The sequence below is a fragment of the Desmodus rotundus genome, chromosome 3 (genome assembly GCF_022682495.2).
Source record: "Desmodus rotundus isolate HL8 chromosome 3, HLdesRot8A.1, whole genome shotgun sequence".
In the NCBI taxonomy this organism is placed as follows: domain Eukaryota; kingdom Metazoa; phylum Chordata; class Mammalia; order Chiroptera; family Phyllostomidae; genus Desmodus; species Desmodus rotundus.
The window spans coordinates 80,060,012-80,087,527 of NC_071389.1; the positions used below are offsets into that span (position 1 = coordinate 80,060,012).

Sequence of the window (27,516 nt, forward strand, 5' to 3'; positions counted from 1 at the left end):
TTCTTTTCATTTTTGAGAAATTCTTCCTATTCAAGCCCCCCTGGTCAAAACAAGCACCTGGCTGCTCACAGCTCAGCCTGGCTCTCTCCCAAGAATCCTGCGGCAGACCCTGCACCCGGGCCGGGGCTTCCGCTGCCCTGGTCCCCACGTGGGTCCCAGGGACCTTATTGTCCTTAAGCACTCTTCTTACCATCTAATCTTTCAATGTCCTCTATCTTCGGTCTCTGATCTTCATATATGCTGGAATACTGTTGGCTGTTCGCTCTGCTCCTCAGATCAGCTAGGTATTTCACTGGTGTTGAGGGGAAGTGGACTCCGCTCCCACCTATCTTGCCACCATCTTCTGAGTCTGCTGAGTGTTTTTATTATAAATGAGGGAAGAATTTTATCCAATGTTTTTTCAGGTCTTTTGATATGATCATGTGATTTTTGGTCTTCATTTTATTTAGTGGTATATTATGTTAATTGATTTGCAGATACTGTACCATCCTTACATCCCTTGGATAAATCCCACTTGATCATGATGTATGATGATCATTTTAATGAATTGCTGGATCCAGATTGCCAATATTTGGCTGAGGATTTTATCATCCATGTTCATCAGAGATAATGGCCTGTAATTTACTTTGTTTGCTGTGTCTTTTCCTGGTTTTGGAATTAGAATAATACTGGCCTTGTAATAAGAGTTTGGGAGTCTCCCCATTTCTTAAAAGTTTTGGAATAGTTTGAGAAGGATAGGAATTAGTTTTTTTAATTTTTGGTAAAATTTGCCTGTGAAGCCACCCAGTTCGAGGCTTTTGTGTGTTGGGTGTTTTTTGATTACTGCTTCAATTGTGCTATTTTTATTGGTCTATTCAGGCTTCCTGCTTCTTCTTGATTTAGTTTTGGAAGATTGTATGTTTCTACAAATTTATCCATTTCACCCAGGTTGTCAAATTTGTTGGCATATAGTTGTTCATAGTGATTTCTTACAATCCTTTGTATTTCTGTGGTATCCATTGATACTTCTGTTTCATTCCTGATTTTATTTACTTGAGTCCTCTCTCTCTCTCTCTCTCTCTCTCTTTGATATGTCTGGTTAAAGGTTTGTCAATTTGTTTATCTTTTCAAAGAAGCAGCTCCTGAATTCATTGATTCTTTGGATTTATTTTCAGTCTTTATGTTATTCAATTCTTCTCTGATCTTGATTATTTCCTTCCTCTCTACCCTCTTCACTTTGTTTTGTTGTTGTTCCTCTAGTTCTTTTACATGTAGGGTTAGGCTGTTTATTTGAGATATTTCTATCTTCAGGTAGTTCTGTATTGCTATGAACTGCCTTCGCTGTGTCCCATAGGTTTTGGGTTGTAGTGTGTTCATTTTCATTTGTTTCCAGATCCTTTTTGATTTCTTCCTTGATCTCAGTGTGAACCCATTCATTATTTAATAACATATTATTCAATCTCCATGTATTTGAATGTTTTTGAGTTCTTTCCTTGCAGCTGGTTTTAGTTTCAAGCTGCTGTGATCTGAGAAGATGCTTCATATGATTTCAATTTTCTAGAATTTGTTGAGGCTTGTTTTGTGTCCTACCATTTGGTCTATGAAAATGATCTATATGCATTTGAAAAGAATGTATATTTTGCTTCTTTGGGGTTAAATGCTCTGTAAATATCAATTAAGTCCATTTGGTCTAGAGTGTCATTCAATGCCATATATCCATGTTGGTTTTTTTGTTTGGATTATCTATCCATTGTTGACATTAGGGTGTTAAAATCCTCTATGTTGACTGTATTGCTGCCAATATCTTTCTCAAAGTCCTCCAAGATTTTCCTTATTTGTTTAGTTGCTGCTATGTTGACTGCATATATGTTTACTATGGTTATATCCTCTTGTTGGACTGCTCCCTTAATATTATGCAGTGTCCTTCTTTGTCTCTTGTTACAGCCTTTGTTTTGAAGTCCATTTTGTCTGATATAAGTATTGCTACTCCACCTTTTTTTCTCATTTTTGCTTTTTGGAATATTTTTTCCTTCCCTTCACTTTCACTCTGTGTAGATATTTTGTTCTGAGATGGGTCTCTTGTAGACAGCATATATGTGGGTTTTCTTATCCGTTCAGCTACCCTATGTCTTTTGATTGGAGTATTTCATCCATTTACATGTAAGGATATTTTTGATAGATATTTATTTATTGTCACTTTTACCCTTTGTACTCATGCCCCCCGCCTTGATTTCTTCATCTTTTTAAAGCAGCCCCTTAGCATCTCTTGCAATGCTGCTTTGGTGGAAATGTACTCTCGTAGGCTTTTTTTTTTTTTTTTGTCTTGGAAGCTCCTTATTTCACCTTTCATTTTAAATGAGAACTTTGCAGGATGAGTAGTCTTGGTTACAGGCCTTTGCTTTTTATTACTTGGAATATTTTGTCCCAGTCCCTTCTGCCTTATAATGCTTCTGTTGAGAAATCAGCTGCTACACTTATTGGAGCTCCCTTTTATGTCACAGCCCCCACCATGTCTTGTATGATGTTGTACAGGTGCTATCAAAATAAAGCAAAACAACCCAGTAAACAAAACCCACACCAGAACAAATGCCCCCCAAACACAATTGCAATATCAACAACAAATGAGCAAATATTAATAAAGGTGGAAAGGAAATAAAAATATTATAAGAAAGAAAAACGTACATAAGATGACTAATGGAAAGAAAAATTATTTTGACAGAGTAGAGGGTGGAAAAATAGAGTAGGGAATAGAAACATGGAGAAGGAAGCAAGAAAATAAAAAATAAAAAGAAGAGGGAATAAGGCAAAACGGAGTAAGAAAAGGGAAGAGTATAATATGAAGTTTGAAATAAAATAACAAAATAGTGAAAAAATAAGAACAGAATTGAAGAAAAACAATCACCACAGTAATAGCCATGACAAATGAGCAAAGATGAATAAAGGTATAAGAGAATAAGTATGTTCTAAGAAAGAAAAAAGGTTATGATATGTCTAAAGGGAAGAAAAATGATTTTGAGAGGATAGAAGGAGGACAAATAATAAGTATAAGGATTAGAAATCAGGCTAAAAAAGGGGGAAATACAATTTTAAATGAAAATAAGAAAGGGCAGGAGTAAGATCCTGTTGATGAGGACAGGCTGGTTCCAGTTTGGAAGAAGAGTGAACTTAAATTTTGCAGTAGAAAAAATAATTCATACAATAATTCATGGGAAAATTACATCTTCAAAATTTAAAGTGAAATTGTGAAAAGTAGAAAAATTTTTCCTATCATGTCTTGAGACAGAAAATCTTTTGCATTCTGGCCTGTATCTCTGAGATAACAGCTTTATACCTGGTCAGGAGATAGAAAGTATTCGATATTATTAGCTGGGCAATAATTTGGCTTCTACTAGCCTACATCTTTGAGTGCTGATAAAGGTAAAAATAATATGGCTTTTGTCTCTTGTTTTATTCTAGGCAGCTTCCTGACAACAACAATCTGAGATTATAAAGCTTAGATTATAGTAGTGAGTTTCAGGATTAGTGGCACATTTTCAAATGTTGACCCCAAGAAAAATTCATTATTAATGAATCTAGGTCAAATGAAGATTAATAGATAGGAGAAAGAAGGTGTGTATGGTTGTCTATCATGACCCTCCTAGAAAAGATGAGGTCATTTGAACCAACAGCACAAAATACAGGGAAAATTCCATCATGGTTAGACCATGTTGGATGAAGCAGCTTTGTACTTGAAATGTACCAGCTGTTACTTGAAAGCAGGAAGTCTGGCATACTTTTCCTACAGCTAAGAATTTCTGTGACCTGGCATGACTATATCAATCTGCTTGGGCTAAGCTATACTATGATGCCAAATGACCTCTCTACTTAAAGGCTTATAATCACAAAGTTTATTGCTCAAATTCCTCTCTATTGTAATCTTTTCATTCTGGAAGAGTAGCCCCAACTTCAGACCCACTGTTTTCAACCGAGGGACACAAGAGTTGGCAGAACTACAATGGCTCTTAAAAGTCCTGCTCAGAGCATCACATCTGCTCACATTCCACAAGCTAAAGCAAGAAACACAGCCAAGCCTTATGTCAATGATATTGGGAAGTTTAATTCTCCCAAAGGATGGGCAGGGACTATCTGAAAACAAAAATACAATCTACCACACCAACTCAATCTGTAATGGGTCATATATGTCAATCTATACTCTTTTGAGGAGCCTGAGTTCTGAGGAAGACTAAGTCACTGAGTCTAGCTTCATTTCCAGGATGTAAGTACACAACCTGGAAAGAGTTCAAAATGTCTTCTACATGGTTTAATTCAAAACAGCTAATAAATGCAAAGGACTTATGGGAGGTGAAGATGCAAATGGCTTTTCTTTCTTCTATCTCCATTCTAAGCTTAGAGGCGTCCATAACTTACATGGAATGCAGCACTTGTAGGCCAGAGGAATGGGGATCGGTGATTTTCCTGACTTTCATACCCTCAGCTCTGTCAGTGCCCAGAAACCACTCATACCACTAAATAAGTTAATAATTTGGCCACTTGGCAAATTACATAACCCAGGGCTGAGGACCAGATTCTGGGCCTTGAAATTCTTGCTACACTAGCCTTGAGGCAATGTTCCCTCTATTGTTCCTGCATTTGGAAGATGGCCCAGGATATTTCCATTTATGTTTAGTTACGGCACTTTTTGCCTTAGTCTGCCACAGCTTCAAAGTCAAAACTGTCGCACTATAAATGAACATACAGTCGCCTGATGATAAAAATTTTCCAAGTGGTCATTTTTTTCCCTTTTTTATATCTCTTTTGTTTTCATTCTATGATCTGGGGGAAGAGGTGAGGATATTTAACTATCAGGAGTAACAACATCTATATTTTGATGAGAAGTTGTCTGGTGAGAGTTCATGCCCACCCTACCTCATTCTTCCCCCTCAGAATTGAAAATGACATCTTCCCTCTTATGTAATTCCAGGAGATGAAATAACACCTTTCCCAGGAGTTGATTGGAAAGAATCCCACTGGAACATTCAGATAACAGAATGATAGGTTTCCTTCTCAAGGTATGGCCTAAGAAACAGAACTTCTCTGCCAAGGGACAACTCCTCTTACACATGGTCAATTTTGTCACAGTGTGGTACATGTCTTACCATATTGCCATCCCCAGAAAAGGACATGTTAAGATTCAAGAATATTCTAAGATAACCATCCTTAATATAGACTTTTGAGTTCAGCCTTTCTGTCCTTTGATTTTCAAAATTATCCTACTTTTGTTGTTTCTGTTGTTGCCTGGTGTTATTTTAGTCATGTTTCTTTAACCTTACCACTACCAATTTATTCTGTTGTAAGGAAGTGTCAGCTTAAAAGCTCCAAGTCAAATATGGGACTACCATCCTTATATAAACCTCAGTGGAATATTTTTCAGCAGAACAGCAGAATCTCAAGTTGTTTCCTTGCAGAGTATTCTACATGTTAAAGTTTTGATAGGAAACTCTAGAGTCATGCATGTTTTCACTGAATTATTGAATTTTACAGTAGGTTGAAAAGAAACATGTATTCATTCCAGTTAAACTCAGCAGGTATTTATTAAACATTTTGTGTGTACATGAAATAGAATAGGGGATAAAAATAAGCAATGGTCTGTCTTTTCAAGAGACTTTTTAACATTTTCAAAAAAGATTTTATTTATTTATTTTTAGAGAGAGGAGAAGGGAGGGAGAAAAAGAGGGAAACATCAATGTGTGGTTGCCTCTCGTGCACCCCCTGCTGGGGACCTGGCCCACAACCCAGGCACATGCCCTGACTGAGAATTGAACCAGTGACACTTTTGTTCCCAGACTGGCACTCAATCCACTGAGCCACACCAGCCAGGGCTCTTCAAGAGACTTAGAAAAGATGATAGTAATAGTTATAATACATGGCAGTGTGAGGGCAGTAAGGGAGAAAGAATGTGGAAGAAGTCACCCTTTCACCAAAAAAATCATATGGTAAAATCTCCTTATTTTATAAATGAAGAATTGAACTCCCAAATCAGTTAAGGAGCTTGACTAACAATAAGACTAGTTAGTGACAGAGCTGGTTCTTTTGCTCAAGTTTATTTCTGCTGCCTAACAGAATGGCAAACACAGAAATGGTTCTCAGGGTCTATTCATTGGATATTCTTTTCATTGCACTGTGCTAATTTATGAAAGTTTAGATTTAAAGAGTAAAACATCTTTAAAAAATATTTTGTCTAAAAAATCTCAAAAAATACAAAACATAATATAAAATAAATAAATAAAAAATTTGAAAATGAAGGAATTGAAACTCAGAAAATATAAGTGACATGTAAAATCATATGCTAGCTAACAGCTGATTTAGAATTGAGGTCTTTTTAATTCTTAGCTGTGTGTACTCTGGTCATGACATATTAATCTAGGAGAGACACTGTGCAAAGACTATTACTACAAATTAGAAATCAGATCTTTGAATCAAACTGCTATTCTTCAGTTTTCATTCAAGTAATAAACATATTAAGCCCCTGTTATATGCAGTATTTTGTTCTTGATGCCAAGGAGGATATGATTATTGATTGCAGGAAATATTCATTGTTTTACTCACCAAATATTTCCTGACTATACATGATGTGCAAAGCACTGTGGGGGACAAAATGATGCAACAAACACAGTCTTTGACCTCAAGGGCTCAAGGCAATGGTAGCCATGACAAGACATATACACAAATAATTATAATGTAGTGAGGATATAGGATACCAAAGTGCTGTAGGTATTCAGAATAAGAAGTCACATCACCATGTGGATATTGTGAGGTCCTCTTGAAAGAGCAGTTGAGGTTGACTTTGAAAGATGGTGGATTTTCAACAGAGATAAATAAGAACCACGGAGACATCTAGCTAATGTTATAAAATAAGCAAAGGCCTGGGAGTAAGGACACTTCAGTCACCTTTTGGTCAAAGGATGGTGCAGTTTATGTGGAACATGGATTACCTTTTTGGGGCAATAAGAGATATAATATGAGAAGATAGATTGGAAACTGGTGATGCACAACCTTGACTACTTGTACAAAGACTTTAGAGTTTATTCTGCAGATCAGGGCTCTCAGATGTTAGTGTGCTTCAGAATCACCTGGAAGGCTTGTTAAAACACAGATTACTAGGCCTCACCTTCAGAGTGTCAGATTCACAGGTCTGAGTGGGGCCTGAGAAACTATATTTCCAACAAGTTCTCAGGTAGCATGGGTGCTGCTGGTCTGAGGGCTGTACTTGGGAAGCACTAAAGGAGACAAAGTGGTGTCGTTGGAGGCCTCTCCTCAGGGCAGTTGAAAGTTTGGTAGTAAGATGTATAATGGATTAGAGGAAAGAGACACTGGATTAGGGGAGACAAGGTCTAGTCTCAGTGTGAGCAAAGGAGGCCTAAACTAAGGTGGTGGGGACAAGCTTGAGGACAAAATAGATATGAGATAAGACATGAGAGTAAAATTCACCCAAAGTAACTGAGACAATGATGTACCACCATGGGTAGTATTTCCAGTCTCTCTCTCTCTTTTTTCCTCTCTCTCATATTTATTCATCTAATTATTGTCACTTATCCAAGTCCTCTAGCTGAACTACCTTATAGAAGGCTGCTATATGTTTTTGGACTTTAGTTTTCTGAACTTTAAATTGAGAAAGTTGGACAAAATTTATGGTTTCCATCCATTTTATTTTTAAAGAAACAATAAATTGGACTATTTTACTTAAATTGGGCCAGGCATTGATGCACCTCCATAGAACTCAAGGCTTCTAGGGGTAGAGTTTGGAACTACTGCAATCTCTGTCTTTTCTACCCTAACATGAAATTATTTCCGAATTATAATTACAAATTAATAGAATTCTTACCAAAAAAAAAAAGACATAAGCTTAGTAGCAGCCAGCAATTCTTGTTGCCGAGACAAAGCTTCAGTAAAAGCATGCCAGTTTGCTAATTATAAAAATAAATAGATTTCAGCATAGCCTAAAATAGATATTGCTTTGGTGTTATTTATATGTATGAAGAGTTAGAAAGAAAGGGAGAAAAGTGCAGATCAGAGCCACACTGATAGTTAATTCTCAAAAGTTTAAGTAACTGATCATCAGCTAAACTAGGTTTTATATTTTTAAATGGAGATTTTGGTTATATTTTAAACTTACTCTAGAAACAGCATTCTGGATTTAAAGACCTTGAATTAGGAGATGAGCCTCTTACAATATATATACATTTATGTTTTGATTAGCAATTGAACATATATTATATTTTACCATTAGTGCGTTCTTTGCTTTTATTTTGTCTTATTGCTTGATATCATCTAGCTTTTTTTCTTCAAATAAAACACTCAAAAATTAGTGTGATGTGTTTCTGTATTTATGATTAATAGAAAGCACCCCCTCTCCTGGAAACATTGACAACAACAATAAAATTAAATGCCCAGGAAAAAAATTACCAAGCATAATTGAATTGCCTCCAACGCCACAACTGGATTTGGGTGCCAATAGTCTCTTTTAGAACTATAGCTCTTTTCATGATGAAAAAAGTACTTTAGCAATAACAAGTTTCAACAGATGCAGTAGATGCGTGGGAGGAAATTGAAAACAGGGACAGGCATAACATTTTATTGTAGGTGGATTTTCCCCTTTCCCACAAGATGTCAGTTTTGTATGAACTTAATCATGGCACATTACCCTTTCTTTGGAGATTTTCACATCTTTTAAAACCCACCTGATTGCTAATGTCAATTCCCTTTTTAAAAAAGAACAATTGTTCAGCATTTGTGATGCTTATTTGAAAATGTTCACATATGCTGGGTTCGAATGGGGCCAACTGAAACTTGGTCCTAAACTTTGGCCAGAGAGATCGTTTCAGACAAATTTGGCTCACCTTGCATGGTAGAAGAATTCCCAGAAATACAGTTATTATCCTTTATTATACTTTTCAAAAGAACCTAGGGAAGACAACACATTTTAGACAAGAAAGGAGCATGAGGAAACAATTCTTTTCTTAAAAAAAAATATAAAGGTACAGATTCAATCACATTTAGTTGAGAAAAATGGAACATATCTTACATAAGGATCTACATTAGAAATTTATACCTATCTGGGAAGTATAGAAGATACACACACCTTCCACAGCTCATTGAAAAGAGTAGCTAGATGATTGTGATAAAGGCATTAAGGAAGAACTGAAAAACAGTTTGCAAAGAGAATCAGGAAGCTTCATGAGGTGCGGCCCTCGGAAATTGTCCTAGAATGCAGTTTCATTTGTATTAACATCATATCTCTGGTTCAATGTCTTGAACTCCAGAGCTCAATGTATGTTTGGGATCTTGGTGGCCCTTTGGCCATTCATTGGTTACTCTAAGAATGTTGCCCTACTTTCTGACATTGAGTTCCAGGTCTTCTACAGTACACTTATTGGTAATCTGAGCAAGCTGTTCCTTCTGAGAGGAGAACATATCACCTAAGTCACACAGTTCCAGCAGAGAAGGTGGCAATTCCCTGAAACTGAGAAGGAAAACTGCTGGCTAAAGGGTGGGCAGCAGAGTCTCAAACTGAGGTTGGATGAGCTAGAGAGGTTCATATTTCATGTTTAGTTCTTCATAAGCCTTGATGACCTTGGGGAAGGAGGTGGTATCTAGCTGGCAAATGGACAAATTGAAGAGGGTGGTAAAGTCCTGTGGGTTCTCATTGCCCTCCTCAGACACAGTCAAAGTCACTCTGACAGGGTGGCTGTGTCAGGCAGCATCAGGTAGTCAGAAATCTCTGGGTCCTCAGCATTGATCTGGCTTAGGTAGATGTCTTCTGTTGCGAGCCACTGGAAAACAATATTATTTTGCTGTTTTCTTCTTTTCCAAATATTGGTCACTCAACATGTGACACAAGCCAAGCACTGCCAACTTCCCACCTTGGTTCTTTGAGTGTAGAAAGCCAGACCAACAGAGTCTGTGGACAGAACAGCCACTGCTCATTTCATGAAACTCTATGTGGCACCAAAAGGGTACACAAAGGTGAGAGTCTGGGCATTGTTCCACTGCTCTCTTCATCAATGACTCCAGGCATGCCCTTCCTTATGGCTCAGCTCATTTCCCTATATAAAACTACATTGGAAACTAGAGCTTCTTTAGGATGGAAATACTTACACTTTTCTAACTACAGCATCATTATTAACCATGATTCCATATTCTTCTAGGAGAAAGTTAATACTGGTGCCAAATCTGGGCTCCCCACCCTTTCCTAGCATCATAAGGATATCTCCACCACCATGAAGGTGTTTCTTCAGGATCTCAAGCTTAGCTGCAGTGCATTATTCCCTTGGCCCAGCTGTAATCCACAGGCTCAGCCCAATTCACTCCTCAGATGTGATTTCATCTTTTAAGCTCTGAATCTTTCAGAGTCTCCAGAGTCTCTTCTGCATGGATTTATAGCCATTGTTGGTGGTAAATATTTTCTTTCTATATGTGTTCAAAAGAATGGTGCTCCACCTTATAGCTGTCAGTCTGTTCCATTTTTCTATGCCTCTGGTTTTATTTTGCTCCTGAGTTTATTCTGTTCACTATAATCCACTTATAAGTAAGTTCATATGGTATTTGTCCTTCACAGACTGGCTTATTTCACTTAGTATAATAGTTTCCAGTTCTATCCATGCTGTTGCAAAAGGTAAGAAGAGGAAGGAGGGGGGAACTGTTTGAAAGAAGGTGAAGGGATTAGTCAAGGAATGTGTATGAATGACACATGGTCATGGCCAATGGAGGGGGGCTTGACTGTAGGATTAGGGGCTGGACTGGGTGGAGGGGGGCAAATGGGGGAGATTGGGACAACTGTAATAGCATAAACAATAAGCTATATTTAAATTTTATTTTAAAAAGAAAAGAATGGTGCTCTCAAGCTCTTTTTCCATGGTATCCTGAGGCCCAGTGACCACCATCCTCATCTGATGCCTGCCAGCTGCCCATGGCCAGATAACCAAGGTGGCTTAGGAATGACAGAGGCTGAGAAGCACACTGAAAGGTATGGATTGGGGCTGAGCAATTCTTTTCTTAAACTTTTCATGTTGCAGAAAAGAAAATTAGTTTTGAGTAAATTGAGGGGTTTACTTACAGTCACACAACTATTCATTAAAAAATAGGACATTAACCTGCTGAACAGTATTATCATCAAGTGCCCACATATTGTGCTGAGAGATTGGGCTCTGTGGTGTATCCTGTTCATGCACACTCTTGCTGATAATGCACAGATCACCAACAGAAGAGTGCAGAGGAAGTAGTTGTGCATGGCCTGTGTTGTTTCCCATCTTCCCTTCTGTGCCTTAAAAAAATTTTTTTTTCATCAGATGTGTACATGTACCCAAGAGATGAGATGACAGCTTTTGCTGAATGACAGGATGATTGATGAGTTAAAGATTACTTGGAAAGAGACCTTATATCAGATAATGTGAATCTTCTGCCCCCTTTTCCATGGGCCACACTTTACCTCTATAAGGAGAAATCATAGAGCCTGTCCGGGAGTGATATCCACACACTCTTTGCTGTGAATCCTAGGGTGGAGGGTCTGATCCCAAGGGAGATCCACTCCACCCCAGCTAGAGGAAGCAGGTGCTCCTGACCTCTCTTCCCTCATGCCACAGGATTAGTCTCAGTTTGCAACAGTTCCTCCACGTACTCTCCAAGGCTTCAGAGTAGGTGGGAGCTGTGAACACCAGTATATCTGCTGGAAGATATAACCCACCAACAAAGGAACTACCAACAGATAATAACAGAAGAAGGTGAAGGAGAGAATGGAAACCACACTAACCCCCACTGAGGACCAATCTGGAATTACAACTAAACAGTGGAGAAATTTCCCAGAACAAACAACTGAATACCAGTGAGAGAGAAGCCTCAAGACCTTGGAGAGACAGAAGAACCAGCTTCAACACAATCTGTCCACACCTGCACAACAGAATACAAAACGTGGTGGAGGGAGTGACTCTCAGTTAACCAGCTGGCAGGAAGGTCCCGCCAAAGAAAGACCCAACAACAATCAAAACCCAATGACATCCAGAGAGCCAACATAAATGACAGCCCAAGACCAGCAAGCTCAGGAGATCAAGGAGACAGCACTACTGAATATCATAAGTCTCCTACCATAGAAGTTCATACCATAAACCCAGGGAGTTGAAACAGATCAATTTAAGAAGTAGAGGCTAACAAGAAGAGTCTCACAAACAATGGGAAGACAGAGAAACAATTCCCAAATGAAAGGAAAGGAGGAAGCCTCAGAAACAATGTGAAATGAAATAGAGGCAAGTCAACTATCAGATACTGAGTTCAAAGCAATGGTTATCAGGAAGCTCAATGAGCTCACAGAGAACTCACCAAAAACTACAGGGAAACTACAATGAACTCATGCAAACTATATTAACATGAAAATGGAAATAAAAACTATCAACAAGGGCCAAGAGGAAATGAAGAATACAACTTCTGAATTGAAGAACACAGTAGAAGGAATCAAAAGCAGGCTAGATGAAGGAGAAGATCAAGTCAGCAAGCTGGACAGCAAGGTAGAAAAAACTCCCAGAAAGAGCAAGAAAAGGAAAAAAGACTCAAAAAGAACAAAGAGGGGGGTAAGGGAACTGCAGGACAACACAAAATGCAATAATATCTGTATAATAGGGATACTGGACAGAGAAGAGGAGGAGCAAGGAATAGAAAACCTGTTTGAAAAAGTAAGGATGGAAAAATTACCTAATTTGATGAGAGAAAAAGTCACACAAATCCAGGAAACACAGAGAGTCCCAAGCAAGAGGAACCCAAAGAGGCCTACTACAAGACACATCATAATTAAAATGGCAAAATTCCAAGACAAAGAGAGAATCTTAAAGGCAGCAAGGGAGAAACAGGAAGTAACATACAAGGGAGCCCTGATAAGATTAGCAGCTGACCACTCAATGGAAAAGCTATAAGCCAGAAGGGAATGGCAAGAAATATACCAGCTAATGAAAAGCAAAGGCCTGCAATCAAGACTACTCTACCCAGCAAGGCTCTCAATTAAAATGGAAGGCCAAATAAGGAGCTTCCCAGACAAAACAAACCTCAAAGAATACACCTCCTCCAAACCAGCTCTGCAAGAGATGCTAAAGGATCTGCTTTAAGAAAAGGAAAAAAAAAAAAAAAGAGTGAGAGAGAGAGGAATACAGGTATGAAAAAATGTCAGTGAATAAGTACCTATCAATAATAACTTGAAATGTAAGTGGATTAAATGCTCCAATCAAAGGACATAGAATACCTGAATGGCTAAGAAATCATGACCCACACATATGCTGCCTGAAAGAGACCCACGTCAGAACAAAAGACCTACACAGACTGAAAGTGAAGGGCTGGAAACAAATATTCCAAGCAAAAGGTCAGGAAAAAACGCAGGGGTAGCAATACTCATATCAGACAAAATAGACTTCAAAAAAAGAGCCATCAAAAGAGACCCAGAAGGTCACTTCATAATATTCAAGGGAAGAATCTATCAAGAAAACATAAACGTTATAAATATATATGCGCACAACATAAGAGCACCTAAATACATAAAGAAAATCTTGGAGGACTTCAAGAAAGACATCAACAGCAACACAATTATAGTAGGGGATTTTAACACTCCATTGTCAAAAATGGATAGGTCTTCCAAACAAAATACCAACAAGCATATTATAGAACTGAATGATGCATTAGATCAAATGGACTTAACTGATGCAACAGAGCCTTTCATCCCAAAGAAGCAAAATACGCATTCTTTTCAAATGCACATGGAATATTTTCAAAGATAGACCACATGATAGGACACAAAACAAGCCTCAACAAATTCAAGAAAATTGAAATCATACCAAGCATTTTCTCTGACCACAAGAGACTGAAACTAGAAACCAACCAAAAGGAAAAAAACCCAAAACACTGAAAATCATGGAGACTGAATAGCATGCTATTAAAGGATGAATGGGTCAAGAATGAGATTAAGGAAGAAATCCAAAACTTTCTGGAAACAAATGAAATGAACTCACAACAGTCCAAAACTTATGGGACAAAGTGGAGGCAGTCCTGAGAGGGAACTACATAGTGATACAGGCCTACCTAAAGAAGATAGAAACATTTCAAATAAACAAACTAACACTACACCTACAAGAACTTGAGGAACAGCAGCAAAGACAGCCCAGAGCAAGTAGAATGAAGGAAATAACAAAGATCAGAGCAGAATTAAATGACACAGAGACTAAAAGCACAATTCTAAGGATCAATGAATCCAGGAGCTGGTTCTTTGAAAAGATAAACAAATTTGACAAGCCTTTAAGCAGATTCATCAAGAAAAGAAGAGAGAGGACCCAAATAAACACAATCAGATGAAAGAGGAGAGATTACAACTGACACCTCAGAAATACAAAAGATTGTAAGAAATTATTACTAACAACTATATGCTGAGAAATTTGGAAATCTGGATGAAATGGACAAATTTCTGGAAAAATATAATCTCCCAAAACTGAATAAAGAAGAAGCAGAAAGCCTGAACAGACCAATAACAGCAGACGAAATTAAAGCAGTAATAAAAAAAACTCCAAACATACAAAAGCCCTGGACTGGATGGTTTCACAGGAGAATTCTATAAAGTATTTAAGGATGAGCTAACCCCTATTCTTCACAGATTATTCCAAAAAACCCAAGAATATGGAAGACTCCCAAACTCTTTTTATGAAGCCAACATCATCCTAATCCCAAAACCAGATAAAGACATAACAAAGAAAGAAAACTTCAGGCCAATATCGTTGATGTACATAGATGCTAAAATCCTCAATGAAATATTGGCAAACCACATCCAACAATACATTAAAAAGATCATACACCATGATCAAGTGGGATTCATCCCAGGGATGCAAGAATGGTACAATATTCGCAAATCAATAAACATAATACATCACATCAATAACTGCAAAGACAAAAATCACATGATCATATCAATAGATGCAGAAAAAGCATTTGATAAGATACAGCACCCATTTATGATAAAAACACTCAGCAAAGTGGGAATAGAGGGAGCATTCCTCAACATAATAAAGGCCATATATGAGAGACCTACAGTCAACATCACAATCAATGGACAAAAACTTAGAGCTTTCCCACTAAGATCAGGAACAAGACAAGGATGTCCTCTCTCACCACTCCTGTTCAACATAGTATTGGAAGTCCTAGCCACAGCAATCAGACAAGAAAAAGAAGTAAAAGTCATCCAAATTGGAAAGGAGGAAGCAAAACTGTCACTGTTTGCAGATGACATGATTGTGTACATAGAAAATCCTACAGACTTCACCAAAAAATTGTTTGACTTAATAAGTGAATTTGGCAAAATCGCAGGATATAAAGTCATTATTCAGAAATCAAAGGCATTTTTGTATACCAACAATGAAATATCAGAAACAGAAGTCAGAAGAAAATCCCATTTGATATAGCAAAAAGAAAAATAAAGTACCTAGGAATAAACCTAACCAAGGAGGTAAAAGACCTGTACTCAGAGAACTACACAACACTGAAGAAAGAAATTAAGGAAGACACAAACAAATGGAAGCATGTACCATGCTCATGGATTGGAAGAATTAACATCACCAAAATGGCCATACTACCCAAAGAAATTTATAGATTCAATGCAATCCCTATTAAAGTACCCATGACATATTTCACAGATATAGAACAAACACTTCAGAAATTTATATGGAACCATAAACGACCCCAAATAGCTGCAGCAATTTTGAGAAAGAAGAACAAAGCAGGAGGGATCACAATACCTGATATCAAACTGTATTACAAGGCCACTGTAATCCAAACAGCCTGGTACTGGCATAAAAACAGGCACATAGACCAATGGAACAGAACAGAGAGCCCAGAAATAAACCCAAGTCTGTATGGTCAATTAATATTTGACAAGGGGGGAAGAAGCACAAAATGGAACAAGAATAGCCTCTTCAACAAATGGTGTTGGGAAATCTGGACAGCTACATGCAAAAAAATGAAACTTGATCACCAACTTATACCATACACAAAAATAAATTCAAGGTGGATAAAAGACTTAAATATAAGTCATGACACCATAAAAGTCCTAGAGGAAAACATTGGCAGGAAAATCTCAGACATTTCATGCTGCAATATCTTCTCTGATATGTCCCCTAAAGCAAGGGACATAAAGGAAAGAATAAACAAATGGGACCTCATCAAATTAAAAAGCTTCTGCATGGCTAAAGAAAATAGCACTAAATTACAAAGAGAACCAACAGTATGGGAAAACATATTTGCCAATGATACCTCAGACAAGGGCCTGATCTCCAAAATATATAAAGAACTCACATGACTCCACTCCAGGAAGACAAACAACCCAATTAAAAAATGGGCAAATGATTTGAACAGACTCTTCTCTAAGAAGGACATACAGAGGGCCCAGAGACATATGAAAAGATGCTCAGCATCACTAGCCATCAGAGAGATGCAAATTAAAACCACGATGAGATACCACTTCACACCAGTCATAATGGCCATCATAAACAAATCAACAAACAAGTGTTGGAGACAATGTGGAGAAAAGGAAACCCTAGTGCACTGTTGGTGGGAATGCAGACTGGTGAGGCCACTGTGGAAAACAGTATGGAATTTCCTCAGAAAACTAAAAATGGAACTGCCTTTTGACCTGGCAATTCCACTTCTAGGATTACATCCTAAGAACCCTGAAACACCAATCCAAATGAACCAATGCACCCCAATGTTCATAGCAGCACAATTTACAATAGCCAAGTACTGGAAGCAGCCTAAGTGCCCATCAGCAAATGAGTGGATCCAAAAACGATGGTACATTTACACAATGGAATACTAGGCAGCAGAGAGAAAAAGGAGCTTCTATCCTTTGCAACAGCATGGATGGAACTGGAGAGAGTTATGCTAAGTGAAGTAATCCAGGAGGTGAGGGACAAATATCATATAATCTCATCTTTAACTGGAACATAATCAACAAAACTTGCAAGCTAGCAAAATATAACCAGAGACATTGAAATAAACAATCTGACAGTAACTAGAGGGGAGGTGGGAGGGGCTTAAGGGAGGAAGGGAAAGGGTTTTCAGGAACAACTATACAGGACATACGGACAAAACCAAGGGTGCGGGGTGGAAACAGGGGATGGTGGTGGGTTTGACATGGGGGGAGCAGTGGGGGGTAAACACAGACAACTGTAATTGAACAACAATAAGGTAATTAAAAAATGAAATAATAAAGGTATTGAATATTAATCATACCTTTCAGTTAATGCTTGAACCTTGAATATCCACCTTATATAGTCTAGAATTAGATTATTTTAAAAATTGATATAATTAAGATACAATATAATATATGATCTGTGTTCATTTTTATGTGTTTTGTGTCATTTTAATAATTTATTATGAATATTTAAAACAGAAAAAATTGAAATACATGTATAATAAGCCCCCATATTTTATCACTTAGACTCAGGGTTGACTGAGATTTATAAAACTACAGATTTTGTCTGTCACCAAATATGGAGAATATCCTGACATTATTTATTTAAATTATTTTTAGGGTGCCTCATTTTGTCTTTCCTCTTGTTACAGGACTGCAAAAATTCTGTGTTAGACCTCTTGATGTAGTCCCATGAGTTCCTGAGGTGCTATGATTTTTAATCCTATTTTCTTTCTTCTTCAGTTTGCATAATTTTTATTTTCTTGTCTTAGAGACCAATAATTCTTCTGTAATTTCCAATATGCTGATAAACTCATTGAATTTTTTATTTCAGAATTTGTTTTTAGTTCTAAAATTTCAATTTGTTTGTTTTTCTAGTTTCAATTTCTCTTCTATTTCCTCTTTTCCTTCACTATGACCACTCTGATACACTTTCATATAGTTGAAATAGCTACTTTAAATTCCTTGTCTGCTAATTCCAATATTTGAATCATTTTGGAGTCACCAGTATTCATCGATTGCCTTTTCTCTTGAGTTGGATAATAGTTTCATCTTATTTTATTGAATGGTTTTGGATTATATTCTGGACAAATGATATATTGTAGACACTTAGGACTCTGTAATGTTTCTGCAAGAGTACTGATTTTTAGTGTTAGGTAGATAACTTGACTGGTCTCAAACTGCAAAACTGCACACTCTGCGTGGAAGCTGACATTTCAGTTCAGTTCCATTAGCTTTAGCTGATCTGCTAGAAGTCTGCCATGTGCATATGTAGTTTGGGAGCTTCCAAAAGGCTTAGATAAAGTGTATTCGCAATATTTGAACGTCATGCTCCCTTCTTTTCTGGGATTATGTAGTTCCTCTGTTCCCAGCTGCAGTGGACAACCCTACCTCTGCTATCTTGTTCTTCAAGCTAATTACACAGTGTGTTCATATCTGAGTTTTAGCTGCTTCACATGGTGTAGACTATGGCTTGTCCTCAGGTGAAAAGCCATACAAATGTGAAATTTATTTGTGTTTTCATTGTGCAAGTGTCACCCACCTCCCAGTATCTGTTTGATTTAGTTTTGCTCTATCTAATGCCTTTTTACATTTTGCCCAGAGTTTATAGTCATGTCTGAGTTGGAATGGTCTGGTAGGAGTGACTTAGCTATTAGTACAAGTGGAGCCCTCTCAGTCATTGAGTTTTGACATTTGTATACATGCACCCTTGTTAACTTCATCCAAAACAAAGTATAAGGCACTTCCATCTGCATAGATAACTCTTTCTGCTCCATCCACGTCAAGTTTTTCTCTCAATCACTGTCTGATTTCCATGACCATTGATTAGTTTGGTCTGAATTTAGATTTTATATAAATGGAGTCATATTATATGTGACAGTTGTACCTGGCTTCTTTTAGTATGACGCTTTTGAGATTTGCCCAGGTTGTTGTGTGTACCAGTTCTTTTCTTCTTATTAATGAGTACTCTTCTAGTGTATGGATCTGGCACACTTTGTGGATCCATGTTCCTGTTCAGGGACACTTGGACTGTTTCCAGTACTTGGCTATTATGAATGAAGCTGTGTTGTGACTATTCTTGTGCAAGTCAGTACTTTTTTAGACATACATTATCATTCTCTTATGAAAATAGGTAGGAGGGGATTTGTGGGGAGGTCAAACAGTTCTCCAGGGTAGCTGACCATCATACACTCCCATCAGCAGTGGATGAGCATTCCAGATCCACTGTATCCTTGCTAACATCTGGTGTGGTCAGAGTTTTTAATTTTAGTATTCTAGTGACTATAAAGTGGTAATTTATTGGTCATTTCCTGGCGAATAATGATGTTGAAAACTTTTTCATGTGCTTATTGTCTACTTGTATATATTCTTGTGTAATGTGTCTATTGAACCCTTTGCAAATATTTATTTCATTTTGTAAATTAATGATTTGTAGTAACTCTTTATATATTCTGGATATATGTCCTTGGCCAGATACATATTACAAACATTTTTCTCTCAGTCTATTTATTTTCTTAATGGAGTTTTTTGATAATAAGACATTTTTAATTTTGATACAGTCCAATTTATTCATTTTTTCTTTTTATGATAGTGCTTTTCTTGTCCTGTTCAAGAAATCTTTGCCTATCCAAGATTTATTTCAATCATACGATAGTGAATATTAGTAGGTTTCTGAATTTTCCCTTCCTTGAGCTTTGAAACTTTGTATGTTGTCTTTTTTATTCAGTGAAAAATATTTTTCAAGGTAAAAATAGATAATTTTTGCAGATGTTTAGAGCTTTGGGCAAGACAGCTGAAAAATTAAAAAAATGTTTATGTAGTGGCTTGCATGAAAAGCTACTTAATAGGTGCTTATAAAAGTAAATCAACTTAATACTTGCTGTAGCAAACCTTGTCCAGGAATTGAAAAGTGCTGACTTACTGGGGCAAATCCAAATGGTGATGTGTTTAGAATGGATCCAGGAGCACTGATCTGCATAGCTGTTGTGCTGAGGCACACAGGGCTTAGCACTGAATTCACAGATGCATTGATTCTGCCAAAACATATGGAGAGGCACCTCACCTCAGCTCTTACTTAAAGGATGACAACACTTTTGCCTCAATAATGATAATGTCAAGATTAAAAAAAAAACCTTTAACTGCATATTTTCTGCTGAATTATTAGTCTCCTAACTCCATGAAGTAGCAAAACAACCTCCAAGTAGAAGTACCATGAAGTACTTTTAGACTGAATAATAGATGAAATTCTGAATATGCCAACTTGGCATGTGCCCAATGGGTGATGAAAATTGGTATTTGCCTGGGCTGTATTGGAGTTCACAAGGCTGACTGTAAGCATGATTACTGCAGAATGAAAGTTCTCCCCAGAGTCTTCACTTTTACAGCGGCTGGTCTAGAAGGGCCTTTTGGAAGTGGACCTGAGACGTGATAGACTACAGCAGAGCAGTTCTGGTTTAGGAAAAAATATACAATCACAAGTCTCTAATCGTCTCGTTTCCCTGCCTCATTGTTCTGTTCGGACCTTAAGTAAACTTTTTGCCATAGAGATATTTGATTTATTCTAAACCCCAGCCCTCTTCTACTTATGTCCTCAACAAAATCTTCTCCCATTCTATATTCTGTAGCTCAATACCCATAATGCTCTCAATAATGGTTAAAGATGTATTCTAGGTACTTTTGTGTATTATCTCTAGTTCCTTACACAATAACATTAGATACAGATTCTTATACCCATTTTACAATTAACAAGTTCAGATTCATTAAGAAACTTCCAAAGCCACCCAGCTGGGAAGTGGCTGTTTGGGGATTCAGTCTGTCTATGAGCAAAGCTTGCACCTTTCCCTACTGTACCACACTGCTTCCCTGATTCAAGGGCACCGTAAAATTTACTGCAATGGAAGGAAATTCCAGAGTTTAAACTGTTGTAAGTCACATATGTTGTCTTTATATTAGTCAGCTTGATAAACTGTAAACAGCTTCCTAGATATTTCCTGTTGTTTCTATGGTAAACCTTGAGTTACAGGTTTATAATTTTTCTGGCCCATCCTATTGCTCCTTTCCACTGGGGGTGTTTAGCTATGTCACTAAATCACTTTTGGTGAAACAGGGAATACAGTTACTTCTAGTTTGATTTATGCAGGTTTGGACTGAAAAGATTGGGCAAATGGCTGGATTTTCTTTGTTTAGGCTGTCTTCTGTTGAGCTTGTAGGAAGAGAAGCTTAAAAAACAAAACAAAATAAAACACAGAAATGGTTGGAGAAAACAAGGAAGCCATTTAATTTGGTTTGTTTTCTCAAGTTGATTATTTGAGGCTAGCAGTCTACAGATAAAGAATTTTAATGATCAAGACCTAGAAATATGTGTTGTGCTATTTTGAGTCTCTTTCATTAAAATGTAAGATTGCCAAAGGTACAAAGAGAAAGTTTTTGTTGTTTAAAATAGCATTCGATATTGACGATCTTTTCAAAGTTGCTCAACATTACCATTTCACTCAGAATTTTACGTCTGGATACCAGAAGATATGGTGATGTTTTTGATTCTTTTTTTATTTCTTTTTTACAGATAAAGGACAACACCACACACTGTCCACATGGTCTTTCATTGCTCTCTATTGCAGGAAATTAGCTAACATGCTTGGAATGTGCAATCTTTCCCTGCTCAAGGTTTTTGTTTTTCATCCTTTACAGAAAGGATTGTTTTTAGTATTCTACTGAGGGAACATCAAGGGGGTCACTATCACAACTGAGTGATACAATACTTTCTGTTACATTGATAGAACAGTGTGCAAAAGGGTTTCAGCCTTCTCTATGTAGCCCAGTAGGCGTCAATAGATATTTTTAAAACAAAGAATAGACATTTTATTATCATCAGGCTTATTGTGAATACTAGCAATTGGTAACTCAAGTTCTGCACTAGAAAAGTATATTTCCAGATAACTAGCTCAAAAAGGAGTTTTTCTTTGCCTAATATTTAAATCAAAATTTGTGTTCTGTGCCTGCTTCGGCAGCACAGATACAAAACTTGTGTACCTAGTTTCAGCACCTTTGTTATGTGTATATCCCCTCATCCACATGTGATTTGCAGTATTGTTTACCAGTGACGGGTTTTTCATCAGTAACACAGGTTTAGTGAGCTGTCTTTGTTAAAAGTGTCCTTGGACACAGGAACACCACAGAGCCAGTATGGTCTGAATAAATTCTTCATTCAAAGTTCATATTTCCTTTAAGTAGCTGAGTATTTAATAATAATTAAAAAAATGGTCTCACTTTTGGTAGAGGCTAAACCTGATAAGTGAGATAATTTAAGTGAAAATATTCAGAGTTATAAAAGTGAGGATAAATTTTATGTTTTCTCTATTCATAGATCCTCTGTATTATGCTCCAATATTTTAGGCCTATAGTCATGTAGGAAATGAACGAGAAAGATTGGTTACCAGTTGGGTTACTTGAAGAGTAGGAATAAAATTTATGATTGTAGGTTTTTAAATAATTTATTTTTAAAGTAAATTTGTTGGAGTGACATTGGTTGATGAGATTATACAGGTTTCAAGTGTATAGTTCTGTGACACATCATCTGTATATTGCACTGTGTGCCCACCACCCAAAGTCAAATCATCTTCCATCACCATGTATTTGAAATCCTTTACACTTTACCACCTCCCACTCCCCTTCTCTCTGGTAACCACCATACTGTTGTCTGTGTCTATGAGTTTTTATTTTTTTCTTTGTTCGTTTGTTACTTTCTGTTTTATATCCCACATATTAGTAAAAACATGTGGTTCTTAACTTTTTCTCACTGATTTATTTCACTTAAATGATATTCTAAAGGTCCATCCATGCTGTCACAAATGGCAGTATTTCATCTTTTCTTGTGGCTGAGTAGTATTCCACTGTATTATATGTACCACATCTTCTTTATGACCCAGCTATTCCTCTTCTGGGTATCTACCCTAAAATTTAAAAATATTTATTAACCAAGATATATGCACCCCTATGTTCACTGCAGCATTAGTCATGGTGGCCAAGACATGGAAACAACCTAAGTGTCCTTTGATAGATGATTGGATAAAGAACACAACTGTAGGTTTTTAAATAAGTCAATGGTTACTCTGCTCTCAGCAGAGTGATTCTGTGGCATGTATTTCTTGCAGAAAAGAAAGAGCAGAGATAAATGTGTGAGTATCTGTACCAATGCGTGAGGGAGACTGAGAATTGGTAAGAAGTGTGAGAGAATCAGTAAGGCAGAAACGGACAGATAAGAAGGGAGAGTAAATACAGTGAGGCTGAATATAGTCTCTCTCTCTCATTTTTGTCTAAATTCATTTTTGGCTTTGAGATGCTGCAGTCATTCCTTTGAGTGTTCTAATATTTACATCTAGTGAGATATATAAAGAAATGACCAAACAGGTATTTGCTTGTGACTAGATCACTTCTTCTGACAAGTGGCTCTACTATGTTCCTACTGTGCTGAAGAGGTGAACACAGCAAGGAAGTTCCTGGGAACACTGGGCCCAGTACTTGGGATGTAGATGGAGGCTGGTGCTTCCAACCCATCATTTAGTTAGAGAGGCAACTCCGTCCTCCGTCCTCCTACCTCTTTAATGATAATACATTCCTTCCCCTTCAAACACTTGTCTTTGGATTTGGATAACTTCTGCCCACCTTAACTCCCATCAATCAGACTTTATGTAACCGCACTGTGTTCACTTCCCAAAATGAAATCTCTTCTTCAGAACAGCTATAAGTAGAACATGCTCAGAGAGAAAAGTGGATGTCAAACACTGTCATATCCTAGTTACACCTAGACTTTCAGAAGTAACAGTCCAATAGTAGCTGGCTATAAATGGAATATTTAAGTGGACAAAGTCTAAAATTTTGTAGAGAAAGAAATTTCCCTTATACTAAGACCTACTATCCAAAAGTATCCCTGAAGATGGCAAACTTAATTCAATCTAAATTCCCCTAAAATTCTACCAAAACTTTTGTGATTGTGTTAACTAAACTTACGTAATAGGTAGAGCTGGAGATACAGGAATTCTCATAATTCACTTAGTGAGTTTGAAACCCAGATGCTTAGAAATATGTAAGGTGGTTTTCTAATTTAATTTGAAACTGGAACTGTTTCTGCCTTCCCCTGAACCCCATTCCTATTGTGAAACTTGTATTAATGAGAGTTTACTCTCATGTGATGGCATTATTGGATCAATGTGGGAACCATTATTATGTCACCCATACATGCTGGCTCTTGCATTGTGTGCTCTCTGGTGAGTAGGGTCAAGTTTGTCCTTCAGTCACCAAATCTGATTTTATAGATGATACCATATCCTGGACATGAGGTGGGTACAAACTGCTGAGTTAAACAATTGTCAAGAGACCAAGAAACTCAAACCTGTTCTGGATACTCAAAGGGGGATGATGCAAATGGTGTGTGGATACAACTGAATGGCATGAAAGAACACACTTGTCTGCAAAGTTTCAAAAGTGTAATTATATCTTTCAATATTTTTGAAGCTTCTCGACACTACATCTACTTCACTTTAAACTGCACAGAGCAGCATTACACACCCAATAAGCTGCAACAGATTTATAATAAGGACCATATACAATTTTATTAGTTCTCTGGAGTAAAAAATAAATACATAAGTACCATAGCTTTTCCCACTTATCATGATACATTATCTTTAACCTGTGTTGTCAACTAATCTGCCTTTTTTTGTTACACATGTACTTATGGTAATATTTAAATTCAGATAATTGAAAATAATAGGACTATGCCTCCTCACACAACCAAAAGGAGGACAACAACTATTTTTTTTAAAAAAAAATTTATTGTTATTCAATTACAGTTGTATGCCTTTTCTCCCTGTCCCTCCACCCCGCCCCAGCCAAACCCACCTCCCTCCCCCATCTCCACCCTCCCCCTTGGTTTGGACAACAACAATTTAAAAACAAAAAATAACCAGAACTGACAGAAAATCAAACTGTATGGAAATTCAACAACCAAGGAGATAAAGAAGAGACATTCATCCAGACTGGTAGGAGGGCTGGAGATTGGCAGACAGGCAGAGAGGACTCCCAGCACGGTGGCGGCTGGCGAACCCAGTGAGGTGGTGAATTGTGGAGCAGGGCAAGCAAAGCTTCAGCTGGCCAGCGGGGCAGCAGCTGGTGGACCCAGTGACAGACCATGCAACCCAGAATTCCAGTGTGGGGAAATAAAGCCTCAAAACCTCTGATTGAAAACACCTGTGGGGGGTTGCGGCAGCAGCAGGAGAAACTCCCAGCTTCACAGGAGAGTTTGTTGGAGAGACCCACAGGGGCCTAGAATGTACACAAACCCACCCACTCGGGAAGCAGCACCAGAAGGGCCCAATGTGCTTGTGGGTAGCGGAGGAAGTGACTGAAAACCAGCAGAGAGTGGAGCAAGCTCCATTGCTCCCTATCGGACCCATCCCCCGCATACAGTGTCACAGCCCAGCTAGGAGCATTACCCTGCCCTGGGGAATACCTAAGGCTCCCCCCCTTTACATAACAGGCACGCCAAGAGAAAAAAAAATGACCTAAATGAAAGAACAGATCAAAGCTCCAGAAAAAATACAACTAACCAAAGAAGAGATAGCCAACCTATCAGATGCACACTTCAAACCACTGGTAATCAGGAAGCTCACAGAACTGATTGAATTTGGTTGCAAATTAGATGAAAAAATGAAGGCTATGCTAAGAGAAACAAAGGAAAATGTACAGGGAACCAATAGTGATGCGAAGGAAACTGGGACTCAAATCAACGATGTGGACCAGAAGGAAGAAAGAAACATCCAACCAGAAAAGAATGAAGAAACAATTCAAAAAAATGAGGAGAGGCTTAGGAACCTCCGGGACATCTTCAAACGTTCCAACATCCGAATTATAGGGGTACCAGAAGGAAAAGAGGAAGAACAAAACATTGAAAACTTATTTGAACAAATAATGAAGGAGAACTTCCCTCATGTGGCAAAGGAAATAGACTTCCAGGAAGTCCAGGAAGCTCAGAGAGTCCCAAAGAACCTGGACCCAAGGAGGACACCAAGGCACATCATCATTACATTACCCAAGATTAAGCAGAAGGAGAGAATCTTAGAAGCAGCAAGAGAAAAGGACACAGTTACCTACAAAGGAGTTCCCATAAGACTGTCAGCTGGTTTCTCCAAAGAGACCTTACAGGCAAGAAGGGGATGGCAAGAAGTATTCCAAGTCATGAAAGGCAAGGACCTACATCCAAGATTACTGTATCCAGCAAAGCTATCATTTAGAATGGAAGGGCAGATAAACTGCTTCTCAGAAAAGGTCAAGTTAAAGAAGTTCATCATCACCAAGCCCTTATTATATGAAATGTTAAAGGGACTTATCTAAGAAAAAGAAGATAAAAAATATGAACAGTAAAAATGACAGCAAACTCACAGTTATTAATGACCACACCTAAAACAAAAACAAGAGCAAACTAAGCAAACAACTAGAACAGGAACAGAACCACAGAAATGGAGATCACATGGAGGGTTATCAACATGGGAGTGAGAGGGGGAGAGAGGGGGGAAAGGTACAGAGAATAAGTAGCATAAATGGTAGGTAGAAGATAGAGAGGGGGAGGGTAAGAATAGTGTAGGAAATGTAGAAGCCAAAGAACTTACATATATGACCCATGGACATGAACTATAGGGGGGGAATGTGGGAGGGAGGGGGTGGGCAAGATGGAGTGGAGCGAAGGGGGGGAAATGGGAAAACTGGAATAGCATAATCAATAAAACATATTTTAAAAAATTTTAAAAAGAAAATAATATAAAACATAAATTTACTCTCAGCCTAATAATTAGTACAAATGCTTATAAGAGTATAAGCTGTTTACTATGTACAAATCACCACTCAGTTGTTGGCTAAGAATATTGATTACCCATGAAAGACTATTAGATTGTCATTATAGTTTTAAATGTAAAACAAAAAATTGAATCAATAAAATTGACAATGAGGAATCTCAGACTCTACAGATGTAGACAACATTCTAATTTTCAAGTTGTATTTTTTCCTGTAAATCTTTTCTATAATATATCTTCATGAACTGTTCATTCCATCTTATTCTAGCTCTTAATCAGACCCAGCCCACCTTGGAGAAGTGAACATCTTTAAAAGGTAGAATATACTAAAGTTGATTTAAACTAAGGACCAGCTAAGAATAAACAAGGTATGTTAGAAATTGTAAAGAATAAAAAAATAAATATAATAAGAACGAAAGAATAAAGAAAAGTAAGAATAAATCAACAAATAATTTTTTAAAATAATTTTTGTGTGTTCCTATAGGACTATTTCTATATACCCCAGACATAAAAATGAATATAAATGACACTAAGTAGAAACACTAAAAAAAGAAATGGAGCAAAATTCCTAATTTTGGAATCCAATGTTTCAGGAAAATTCCAGTCACATTGTATCTGGAGTGAACCCTGTACATATTACCAGATAAATTTGTTATAAAGGGGTATTTGAAGTTTTGTGAATTCATTTTGTGACCTTTAGATTGAATTAAGAGTGAGGAATTTCTAAATTTCTGC

At 37.5% G+C, this 27,516-nt stretch overlaps 1 pseudogene; it reads right to left on the reverse strand.

The window, feature by feature from the left end:
* Window positions 1–9,107: 9,107 nt before the first annotated feature.
* On the reverse strand, window positions 9,108–10,898 carry LOC112309234 (intraflagellar transport protein 52 homolog pseudogene; annotated as a pseudogene).
* Between the last annotated feature and the right edge of the window lie 16,618 nt (window positions 10,899–27,516).